Raw genomic sequence first — 12,216 nt, forward strand, 5'->3', positions numbered from 1 at the left:
CATAGTTTTTCTGGAAAAGCACTGATGATTTTACAGTAGATCGTCAGTGCTTTTCTGGAAATTCAAGGGGCCACTGTAGACAGCTGGCAAGTTATTCCGGAAAAGCGGCTGATTTTCCGGAATAAGTGGCCAGTGTAGACACAGCCTTTGTGTGTAGCAACTGTGTGATAAATATAGTCCGGTAAAGGCCACATGTTTCTGTGTTCCCAATAAGTCCATGTTTATCCAACAAGATGGGGAAAAGAGACTCCCGCTTTCTTGTACAGTCATGGAACGCTATGATCATTTTTGTTTAGATCCCATCCATCTCAAATTGTCTGTGATGCTTAGATGGAAATCCTGCAGCTTGATGCATCTGTTGATAGATTCTTCTCCCTGATGAGGGATGTGTCAGCTAGGAATAAAAGTAGAATGTGAGCTGAGAAAGTGGAAACTTCCATAGGAAGGCAAAGGTGGCATTGAGTGACAACTGCTGGGCGTTGTGTAAATGACAGTGGAGAAATAGGCAGCTCCAAAAGAAATATTCAGTTATTTGCAAAAGAAAACCCACACATGGAAGAATTACCATGTGTGCATGAAGTGCCTGCTTTTATTGTGTTGCTTCTGGGCATTGTACTATTTAGTAAACTGTGGAAAACTGTATGTCAGTTTTTGTTCTTTGCATTTATCTAATGTGCAAGGACATTTGCTGAGGATTCTATGGGATTTGTAAAGAAAGTCTGACTTTTTAGCAGAGAGCATATTTGTCATCATTGTACTCACAACTATAACACAGGCTTTCTCTAGAGAAGACAAGAAAGGGCTTATTTTTTATTCACGGTGTACTGTCAGTGCCTGCTTGCAACACTGCAGGGTTTCATTTGTCTCATCCAGGACCCTCTGAAGTCTTTGGAAAGACTCCCATTGTTTTCATTGGTAATTCTTCGTTTTAGAAGATTATACAGTAAAATTTAGAATTAACTATTTGTATAGGTTCCTCAGCCCAGGAATCTTTTTATTATTATTATTTTTTTACTCATTTTGGGCCAGATTCTGAAGCCATTACTCAGGCTGAGCAGCAGCTTACTCCATGTCATTACACCAAGACTGAATCATGCTTATTGGGACACAGGTTCTACGCCTGCACTGTATCTGTATCACCATACATTAATCAAGTCAAACAAAAATAGCTAAAGCAATAACTGGTTTTTATTTGACAAAATACTAAACTTAGAAAGCAAACACAAGATTCAGTTGTCACAAATGAAGCCTGGTGTGAGGCCAGAACCCCAAACAGGAATGAATTATCACTGTCTCGATGTCTGGAGAAAAGAGGTAGGTGAACTTCTCTAGGCTGAGGGAAAGGAATAAGCAGAGATGGGAGGGAGTTACAGAGATCCAGGTAAGTGGACAGTCTTCCTATTTCTGGTCTTCTTTCCACCTTCCTTCTATACTTGACACGTCGTCCTGTGTGCGGACTGGAGGACGAGATGGTGCGTATGCGTGTGTGTATGCCTGACGCTGCTGCAGCCTCCGAACTAAACCAAATAAACCCTGAGCTAGTAGTCGTTACAGCTGTGAAATTGGATTGCTGCACCACAAAGGGCTGCCAGCAACCAGGCTGGCTTCTGCCCGAGATGGTCTACAAGGCCTAGCAGCCTGCTAGCTGTCGCTCTAGCACCGCTGGGTTGTGTTGATGATATGCACATAGAGAGCCCTGAGAGGAAGGTGAACTCCCCTTATGAACTCTCCGGTTACTGGGCAGATTAGGGTCATGTGACCCATTTTCCCCGCCTTTTCTCTTTTTCCCCACTCTTCTCTGATAGGAGATGGTGACGAGGAGGCTGGCTGCCGTGTTAAAGAGGAAAACAAAATGGAGGACATGAAAAAAACCTGGCACCTCTCTCATCCTTCCCATTAGATACAACATCTATCAGGCTCCTCTGTCTTATACCCAGCTGCCAAAAGAGAGCATCTGGAAATCTTCCAGATGAAGCAGGTCCCTAAAACCATTATTGAACAAAACAGACAGATAGGCGGGCTCACAGACAGGCAGACCCACAAACAGACAAACTCTCTCAAATATATAGTAGATAAAAAAGGGGCCAGAGTGGAAAAAAAAATTGCCTTGGCTGTGTTCAGTAATGTTAGCATTTAAATCATCCTACTTGGACATGGAAGTTTACACTTCCTTGAATTGAGCAGGGTAAAAAAGAAAATGTTCTTTCATTTTCCCAGACAAGGAATAGCAGCAACAGATCATTTTTGCAGCTGGTTTATATTGTGATGCCTGAATAATCATACAAGTAGAGGAAAACAGGGCTTATTTGCTTCCATACCAGTTGTAAACTAATGTAACTCCATTGGGCCTTCATTCCCATCTTCCATTATTGTGCAGTGTTATAAATGTATTGACATGAATGGAGTGACACCTTATTTAGATACTCCGCTAAAAGAAAGAATTAGGCTCAATGGATTAAATCCTTGACCCTGTGCCAGTTCTGTGTCACCCACCACATCTCCATTCATGTAGGAGGACTCTCAGGGGTAAGGAGGGTAGACTAATAGGATTCTGTGGAAGGAGATGTCTTGGCATCCTAGATGTTCTGCTAAATCCCGTGTGATCTTCACACTGTTCCTACTGCAAGAGTACTCACTGTTCGTGGCTCTTGCTGTGTTCCTACACAAGTTCACATGAACACCAGGAATGTATTCTTGCTCCAGGCCTCTTCTGTTGAACTGGATATTAGGACTTATTTAGGCCAAGGGAAACCGTGTCAAATTTGCATATGAAATATGGAACAAATCCAACACACTCAATTAGCCTAATTAGCACCAGCACTAATATTGACAGATACATTTTCCCCCTCTCCCTTCTTTTTCTGTTATCGATTCTGAGATTCCACCTTTTTTCTCCACTCAAGATCATCTGAAGAAATGGGGTTTTGTTAGTTTCCAAGGTACCACAGGACTACTCGTTGTTTTTACATGGTAGCATGACTTACCATCATTTATCTAAATGTAGAGTAGAATATCAAACCCTACATTCTTAAGACTTTGTAAGTTACAATATACAAATGTGATGAAGACGTCATCATTTTCAAACGTTTTAAGTCTTTGGTTTTTTTTAAAAAAAGAGATAAAGACTTCCAATACAGGGATTATTTCATGTGAAAAGAAAACAGTGCTTTTTCACCCTGGTTTGTAGATAATACATTAGTGGATAAAATAGGGGATCATATTCCTCTCTTGAAAAACTTACTACTTAGAGATTTGAAGAAAAATCAATGTGACATTTGAATACACTTTGAAGTTATTTCTCAGCTTGAAACTTCACAACTTTTGTCTCTCTCCTTTTTTTATCAGCTGTATTCATTACATTTCCATATAAAGCAGTATGCTTGTTAAATACCATCTCTGCCTTTCTCTTTTTCTTGCTGTCACTTTGCTCCCCATGCGAATTGAACATTTTCTCTCAAAGGTAGCAGCGCACCATTCAATTAAAGCCCCAGCCTTTGTCAAGACAGATAATAACTTTGATTGCTGCATTTGTATAATTAAGGGACAGGCCTCTGGTTTAAAGGGGCTCCTCTTTTGCCTTTGAAATTGGGAGAGCTCGAGTTTTTTGTGGCAAGCTCACTGTAGGAAAGTCCCAGTCTCCTTTAGTGTCACATCTATCTGCGTCCCCCAGACTGCTTGTCCGCTGTCCCAGTGACAATGATTAGTTGGACCCCCCACTGGCTGCAGATGGAATGAGGCAGAGAGATAAGGCAAGCTGCCTTTTTCTTATGCCTCAGATCAGCGGAGGGAGAGCTCTTCTTCACAGGAAGCCCAAGTGTAAGCCGTTTAAACAAGCGTGCAGGAAATATTGGGGTAATTACCAGACACAGGGAGGGGGTCTGTGGCTATCAACAGCATTGAGAATGGATTCTAAAATTCACTCAGCAGATTAATTGATCCTCTCTCTGCAGCTTATCTTTTGAAATAATTCTCATAGCTGAAAGTTGGGAGAGTAAAGTGTATTGAGGAGAGGCATTCTCATTACAGCTCTGCATATTTACTAATATCTAAAGCTCACTTTCTTCTCCTAGAGAAGCATTAAGAATTGTAGCAATAATTCATGCTTGGCAAACTTGTTTTCTGTAATAGGATCAAACCCACAAAGGGAGGAGAAAAAGCCTTGCTGTCTATGCTGTCTTATCTGAGGTGACGACGGTTAAGTGCTCCAGTAACAAGAAGCGAGGCAGAGACATTCACATCTGCCATTTAATTCAGTTTAGTTAAAACAGATTCTGCTACAATTTTAATTTCTAGCTTTGAGAAAGCAAATCATGTTGCCAGCCAGCTTACTGGAGCAGGAAGAATGAGAAAGCCCCTATGGGGGATGGACTAGCTCCTCTCAGTCCCACCAAAACACTGAAGTGGAAGATTAAAGAAGTGACAGGTTGGTTGCTGGGGAGATGAGAACCAGCCTTTCTGTATCTCCCACTTCTCCTCTGCACCTCCGTTCCCCTGCTGGCAAAGGAAGGAAACTAGCCTCATGGCTATAGTTATGTCACACCTGTACCTGTTCGCCTGTTTGGGCATGCCCCTGTATTTTATGTGTGAAAGAACAGATTGTGGGAAGAAGTGATACATGCAGGTGCAAAACAGATTTGTTTTCTCAACTGGCTAATTTGATTGCTCATTTAAGACAAAAATGAGCAAAGAACTGTTTCTGATTTATATGCTGTGCTATGTGGAATGTTTCAGCCCCCCTTGTCCTTGCTAACTTAGCAACTTGAGATAAAGTGAATGACAAAAATATTCTGATTTAATGCAGAACTCCTTATTTTTGTGCAGAAAGATCCACTATTTTGACAGCACATTCATCGGTTTAGGCTCTTTTTAGGCACTGTGGAAAGTAAATTGATATCCTACTGAAATGTAAAAAACAGTAGAGTTGAGATCTAGTTCTGCTTTGACGGCCAACTTTTTAATACAGTAGGAGAAACTATTATTGGACATTTCTTAAGGACAAAATCTTAGAAACAGCAGTAGCTGCTCTCTCTCCAATTTCTCTATTATTATCAGGATCATGATACCATTTGTGGGTATTGAATTCCTCATTCCTAATGCACTAAAGGCCAGACGTTGACAATTAAATTGCACACATTTGCATTAATGCAAGTGTGTGCTCACATAAGGTAGGAGCACAAGACTGGAATTTGCATGCACACATAGCTAGTTAGTCAAAAGCTATTATTACTAGTGTGATATAATAATGGTTAGAAATGGGAGATAGGTAAAGAGGTGCAGGTATTCAAGAATAGAGCTGATTACTCATGTACATGCTTACATGAGTCTTTATAAGTCTATAAAACTTCCTGAAGCCTGATGGGCTCACTTCATAGGGTTTTGTGAAAATATTCTTCACTAGTTTTAAGTTGTCAGAGCCCCAAATAACAATGACAGGCTGAAATTTGCCTGAGAAGTTTGTGAGACATACAACTCTTTTGAACCTCACACATCTGAATTCTGAGGATGTAACGATGCAAGAATCATTCATTTGGGGTTCAGCTGGTAACATTTCTCACATCCCTACTACGTTGTAAGATTGTTCCTAGAACTAAATCCTGCCAGAAGCTGAACACCAGGAAATTCCATTTGAGTGACACTTAAATCCAGCCTTGCCCACAGTTTCTGCCAGGGTGCACATAGAGAAGGAAGAAACTGGTGTACTTCTACACCATTCCTCTTGACATCATTCCATGAAACATGATTGGTAGATGAGGTGCTTGATCCTGTGAAGGACTGAGCACCCGTCAGCTCTGTTTAGCTTGAGTGTATCTAGCACAGCACTGAAGGCCTAAGCCTCCATTGTACTGTGAGACCCATCTTCTTGGCCAACTCATTGGAAACTGAAGTAACTTCCTGAAGAGCTCCTATGTCTTGAACTAAAGAAATCCGATGAGGTTCATTCTCTGGGAATAGAAGCAGAGGGGGAATGTGAAATGCTCACTTCCAGAGGGATTACAGCTGCACAATGCTGGCTTGAGCCATTCTTGCGCCCCAGGCAGCGGATGCGCGGCGCATGCACGGCCCTCGCCCCTCGAGTGCATGGTGCCCCTTACAGCTGTAATCAGGTGCTGCACGACCCCCGCCCCCGGGCTGCAAGGGGCACCATGTACCCGGGGGCGGGGGCCACGCAGCGCTTGATTGCAGCTGTAAGGGGCCCTGTGCGGTGCCCTTTACGGCTGCAATTAGGTGCCCCCCATAGGTTGGCACCCTGGGCAGCCCCCACCCCAGTTAATCTGGCCCTGCAGTTGCATTTTGTTTAGACATATACATGAATGCAAACTGGGTTTAAAATTAGAAGAGGGATTTACATCCTTTTACACTTGTAGTGTAAATGTCTACACAATGGGCAAGGCAACTATAAAAGTCCGAAAAGTATTTAGCCTTTTTAATGGGGGAAAAAAGAATACCAGACTAAGTCAGTATCCCCTCTGTTTCATGATCCAAATCCAGCACATTTGAAAGTCATTCCTGTGGGAAAACGTAGAATAACTATACCCTATATTTTACCATACCATACTTGTAAATATGTATTCTTATTGGGAAAATTATAAAAGGAAAAGAAGACAATGTATGTACAGCACACTTACTTGATGTTCAAATTAATCGCTACTCTCTGCAATGGCCCAGTTCCGAGGAGTGGGAATAAGGTTTGAAAGTACTCCAAAGAACCACACTGACACCACAGCTGCTGTTTTTAATATCCTGCCATGTAGGGTAGTTTCCTGAAAGAGACTAAAAGCCTCTGTCCATCTACTCATGTCAGATCCAAAGCAGGTGGCTGTCTCTTTTCTGAGCAGTTTCCAGGGCTTCTTTTGGGATCCATCATAAAGTCAAGTGTTTTCTCCGGTGGGACTTACACCAATTGTTCTCTCTATTTATATCCAGTTAATTAAGTGATAATCCAAAAGTATCAGAGCATGTGTGAAATAATAACTATGATAACTCAGGCACACAGAACACAGATCATGCAGTTTGAGCAAATGGGATTTTGTACCTAACAATAATACATTCGTCTTTACACAGTAAATAAAACTTGAAACAAAATGAACTAAATTAATTCCTGGTGTGACTCCACTGACAAAAGTGAAGTTACATTGAAGATTAATTTGGCTCCTAGATGCAAATTCAAATCTAATTCAGTGAATGCAAATATCCCAGAAACTCTGGACCAATGGGGACATAAAGAGTGATATAAGCTGATGTCATGTCAGTTGTAGACTGGTTAGAAAATGGGGCTAAGAGGTAAAAAGAAATTTGCACTGATGTTGGGTTTGATTCCATTTAAATTAACGCTCCTCTACACTGCTAGAGTTGTTAGAGGGATCTTTCTTGTATATGAGATCAGGCCTTTGATATTAGTAACAATTGAAAATGAGTGTCACTTGCCCCAATAAGGGCCCAATTTTCCTCTGCCTTGGGTAGTCAGTTACACCTGACTCTGCCAGTCCCAAATATTTAAGAGTCATGACTCAGACCCCAAAGGAAAGCAAGGAGGTGAGCAGGAAAAGTGACTGATAGGAAAGTATTGCTCTCCTTTCTCCTCCCATCTCTCCTCTTTCAATGCCTCCTCCTTTCTGTTCTTTGCTCTGATCTTTTCTTTCTTTTAACTTTTATTCTTTTCTTTTACTTATTAAAATCCAATATAATGGAGATTTAATAGAAAACTGAATTGTTGGAGTGCTTTGGTTGCTCTGTTGCCCTCTTGTAGGGGAAAATGGCCTCTGAACTTTAAGCATACGATGGAGTTTAGCTTTAAATTATAAATTAAAAAAGAACCCATTGCAATTCCTTTGATTTATAATAAATCTTTTAAGAAACACAGTGTAAGAAGAGAAAGTTACTTTTCTTTCCTAATTGACCACATGCAGTTAATTTGAATCTGAGGTTCTCAAGGAGGAAATGTGTACAATTTTCCTTATTCTTTCTTTTCCCTTTTATTTTTAAATTATTTATTTGTTGAAGTTATTATGTGTTGGAGCTAAAGGCAACTCTTCTCAAGCCAACTAGGATAACTGTCTATGTAATCTAATTATTTTGGCTATACTGCCATTAAAATTGCCCTCCCCTGTACTCAGTGGCAACTGATTTAGAGGTAAGACTCATTCTGATAAAGATCATATACAAAGAGTTGCGTGATGACTTGGGTGAGTGGAACTGCAGCATAATAGTGAGTTATTGTAATACCTGATGTTTAACCCATTTGTGGCAGTAGGTCAAGAATTCCTGCCACTGGATTTGGCCATTGAGTTGACAGAACTATTCACAGTGGTATAATTATACTTATGTAAGTATTTGCAATACCGGGGCCTTAGCTCATAAGCAATGCAAGAAGTCTGTGCTTCAGAAAATCCAAACTTCATTCTGACATAACAGGGCTAAAGAAAGCATACAAATCTTTGAAGTATCATCAAAACAAAGATTTAAAAATGGGGGAGGGAGAGTGCAGCTGGAATAAAAAATTAGAAAATTTGTCACAATATTTCCTTGTTAAGTGATTTCATGAAGAAATACTTATGTTTCTAAATCCACAAGTCATTTTTCCTATTAGCGTGACCACTTTGCTTGTTGAGTCATACTGCAGATACATAAAATTTGTTAAACTAGTAATACAGTTTGGTTTTGTTTAAAAAAATCCTTTAATGAAGCTTATATTTTGAAGGGTCTTTAATACAAGACTGAGAGGAGTCCCCCACAATAGGCTCAGACCCACCCCTGCCGTTGTCTCATTTCTCTTTGTGTGCACAAGTACCTATTGTGTATTGAAAGGAGGACAGAGAGGGGGGCAGTTGCCCCCAGGTGCCATGCTAAGGCAAGCTCAGGGAGAATGGGATCACCCGGCCCTGCTACAGCAGCCACAGCCGCATCAGACCTACCCACACCGTTCTCCCTGCACTTGCCCTAGCATGGCACCCAGGGGCAACTGCCCCTCCTACTCCTTCTCGCTATGCCACTGATTCACTTTTAGGCAGTGGTGAAAGTAACTTAAAATTTCTTACAGGTTCTAGGCTATTGCAACCTGGGTCTCTGCCAGCTCTAAATAATTTCCAGCTGGCTTTTGCCACAGCTCAGCCAGCTCTTTCTGGAGCTACGCACCAGGGCGCACCCATTTACTTTTACCTCTGCTTTCAGGCCATGGTTACACAGCAAATTACTGAGCATCAAATTACTGAGCATTACTGTGAATCCACAGCTCAGCTGCTTGCCACACCAGACTATTCCACATGGACACTCCTAGGCTACATCTATACTGCTTCCTTCTTGCGCAAAAGCTGATGCAAATGAAGCACAGATTAGCATATTGCCATGCTTCATTTGCATAATTTATTAAGGGCCATTTTGCCATCTACACAGCTACTTTTTGTGCAAAAGTGGCCCCTAATTAATTATGCAAATGAAGTTCAGCTTATGTTAGTTCTTCTGGAGCCAAGCCACACTCTGAGACTTACATTGCTCCAGAGAAATGTCTACACAGGATATTGCTATACAAAAAAATTGTACTGTAGATTCAGATCTTAGTTTGCTGTGGAGTCACTCATCATATAGACAAGTACTTGGTTTCAATTTCAGTTCTCTTTCAGCTGTTCCAGTTAAACACTCTTTTCAAGTGTACTGATCAACAAAACTATAAACAAATTACACAAGGGGGGATGTAAATCACTTATCCTTTTTCCATGACAGTACACTTAGAGGCTACTGCTAACTGTAATAAGTAGAAAATTTTCAGCTAGAAATATGTACTTGTTAGTGGTGTCTCTTTAAAGTATAATATGATCATACAACAGGGTGTAGAAGTCACTTTAAATTGAATGAAACACAGTGCACATGGTTACAAACAAGCAGGGAGACTATCATAACCTCATACAAAGAGTCATTTTTGTGGAACACTTAAAATGCAGTAAAGTATTTTACACAAAAGGCTAAATTCTGCCAGCCTGTTACATGGAGTAGTTCCATACTCTGAATAGTCCTAATGGAAATTGCTATTGGAAACATCTGGCACTAGGGTTTCAGTGCAACTTTTCACCAGCACAGTCAGATGCCTCTGATTTTGCAGGAGTGTTATGGAGTATGATCTGGAGGAGCCACAGAATTCCATCTCTGCAGATCCTATTTGCTTCTGAAATACTCCTGTGATAGGGTGAGCCAGGACCCCCCCACTGGAGACCTTGTGTTTCTGCCACACCCTGCCCAGAGAGTCTATAGAGAAGTTCTCGGCGCAGGCTAGAGTGGTTACAAGGGACGCAGTCAATCAGGGCGAGGTAGGCCGTATTGAAGGAGCTGCACACTAGAGCAGTATTCAATTCCTCTTGAAAGCTCAAGGGATGTAAACTGGGTGGTGGGCTTGCTGGGGCTATGTCTAGACTGCATCCCTCTGTCGACAGAAGGATGTAAATCAAGCACATTGAAATTGCTAATGAAGCAGGGATTTAAATATCCCGCACTTCATTAGTATAAACATGGCCGCCACTTTTTTTAAACAGTTTTTTTCGAAAAAAATGGCAGTCTAGATGCAGATTTGTCGAAAATAAAGCCTTTTTCAACAGATCCTGTATTCCTCAAAAAATGAGGTTTACAGGATCTGTCAAAAAATGGTTTATTTTCGACAGATCCACATCAGTGCAAACACTGGCCCTTGCCAGTGCACCCACACTGGCCCTTGCCAATGCCTACAACAACCCCCCACTTTCCAAAATACTAAATAAATATTAAAATGACATATCCTCATTTTGGAGAAGAAAATGTTGCGTGCCTGACTAATGAAGATATGCGCAAGCAAGCAGAATAAGGTAGTAAAATGTAATTAAGCCTTTTAGCACTCCATAAAAAACAGAAGCACATAAAAAAGTAATGCAAACTCCAGGGGTGCAGTCAGCTATGAGGCCCAGTGTCTCAGTGGGACTGAAAGGGACACTCAACCCATTACAGCCTCATTTTATGAATAATAATTAAAAATTTGAAAGAAGATAAGAGGGGGTATTTTTCTGGGAACTAAGCGACCCCTGTTGTTGTCTTAATCAGGGGAAGTTCTGAAACAGATATCTGCCAAGTCTCCTTCCCCCATCTCCTCTCAGCTACAAACACCTACTGGAATCATGTCACACTCACTCCTGTGCCGAGTTCTTGCATTATATTTCACAGTTGCCCTGATCTCTCTAAGCTAACTGAAAATTTAAACAGATTGCAAAAAGAAAATTCCAGATTCTGAGGTGTTCTGTACTGTTGCTTCAGAGATTCAGGTTTTTGGTTATTCTTCTCCTGGTACATTCAGGAAACTAGAGACAGAGGGAGAAAGTTCATACATGTTCATTTTAGAACTTAATTAGGCTCTCAGAGATAAATTGCAGATCAGCAACAAAACTTCTTTGCAGAGAACATCCAACAAATTTCTTTGCAGAGAACGTATGAAGAGAGATTAGGCCTGGGACTTTTTATCTTAGAAAAGAGGAGACTAAGGGGGAGATATGATAGAGGTCAAAAAAATCATGACAGGTATGGAAAAAGTGAATAAGAAAAAGTGATTTACTTGTTCCCACAATATAAGAACTAGGGGGTCACCAAATGAAATGAATAAGTACAAGGTTTAAGACAAACAAAAAGAACTTCTTCACGCAGTGCACAATCAACCTGTGAAACTGCTTGCCAGCGGATGTTGTGAAGACCAGGACTTTAACAGGGTTCAAAAAAGAACTAGATAAATTCATGGAGGTTAGGTCCATCAATACTTATTAGCCAGAATGGGTAGGAACGGTGTCTACAGTCTCTGTTTGTCAGGGGTGGAAATGGATGACAGGAGAGGGATCACTTGATTATTACCTGTTCTGTTCACTCCATCTGGGGCAATTGGCATTGGCCACTGTTGGAAGAAGGATACTGGGCTTGATGGACCTTTGGTCTGACCCAGTATGGCCATTCTTATTTTCATTTAAAATAGCTGTTGCCCTCCAATAATTGTTAAGATGGATTTTTCATTACGTGTAAAGCCACCCTGAATATCAGCATCAAAGGCCATGCTGAAGGTTCATACTGTGCTGTTGCAATAGTTAGGAGTGACTACAAAGCATTCAGAGGAAGAGAGACAGACATGCATGAATGGGAAATTGAAATCATGCAGAAAACACATGGAGCCGTGTTTTCCTGTTTCCCAATGGGATGATGCCATGACAAATTAATGGTTGG

At 41.0% G+C, this 12,216-nt stretch overlaps 1 protein-coding gene across 1 annotated transcript in view; it reads left to right on the forward strand.

Annotated features, from left to right (window-relative positions):
• Positions 1 to 12,216, forward strand: part of LOC142829501 (uncharacterized) — an 83,253-nt gene that overhangs the window by 55,685 nt on the left and 15,352 nt on the right. The gene's annotated exons all lie outside the window — the stretch shown is intronic.

This window comes from Pelodiscus sinensis, chromosome 5, assembly GCF_049634645.1.
Source record: "Pelodiscus sinensis isolate JC-2024 chromosome 5, ASM4963464v1, whole genome shotgun sequence".
NCBI classification, from domain to species: Eukaryota; Metazoa; Chordata; order Testudines; family Trionychidae; genus Pelodiscus; species Pelodiscus sinensis.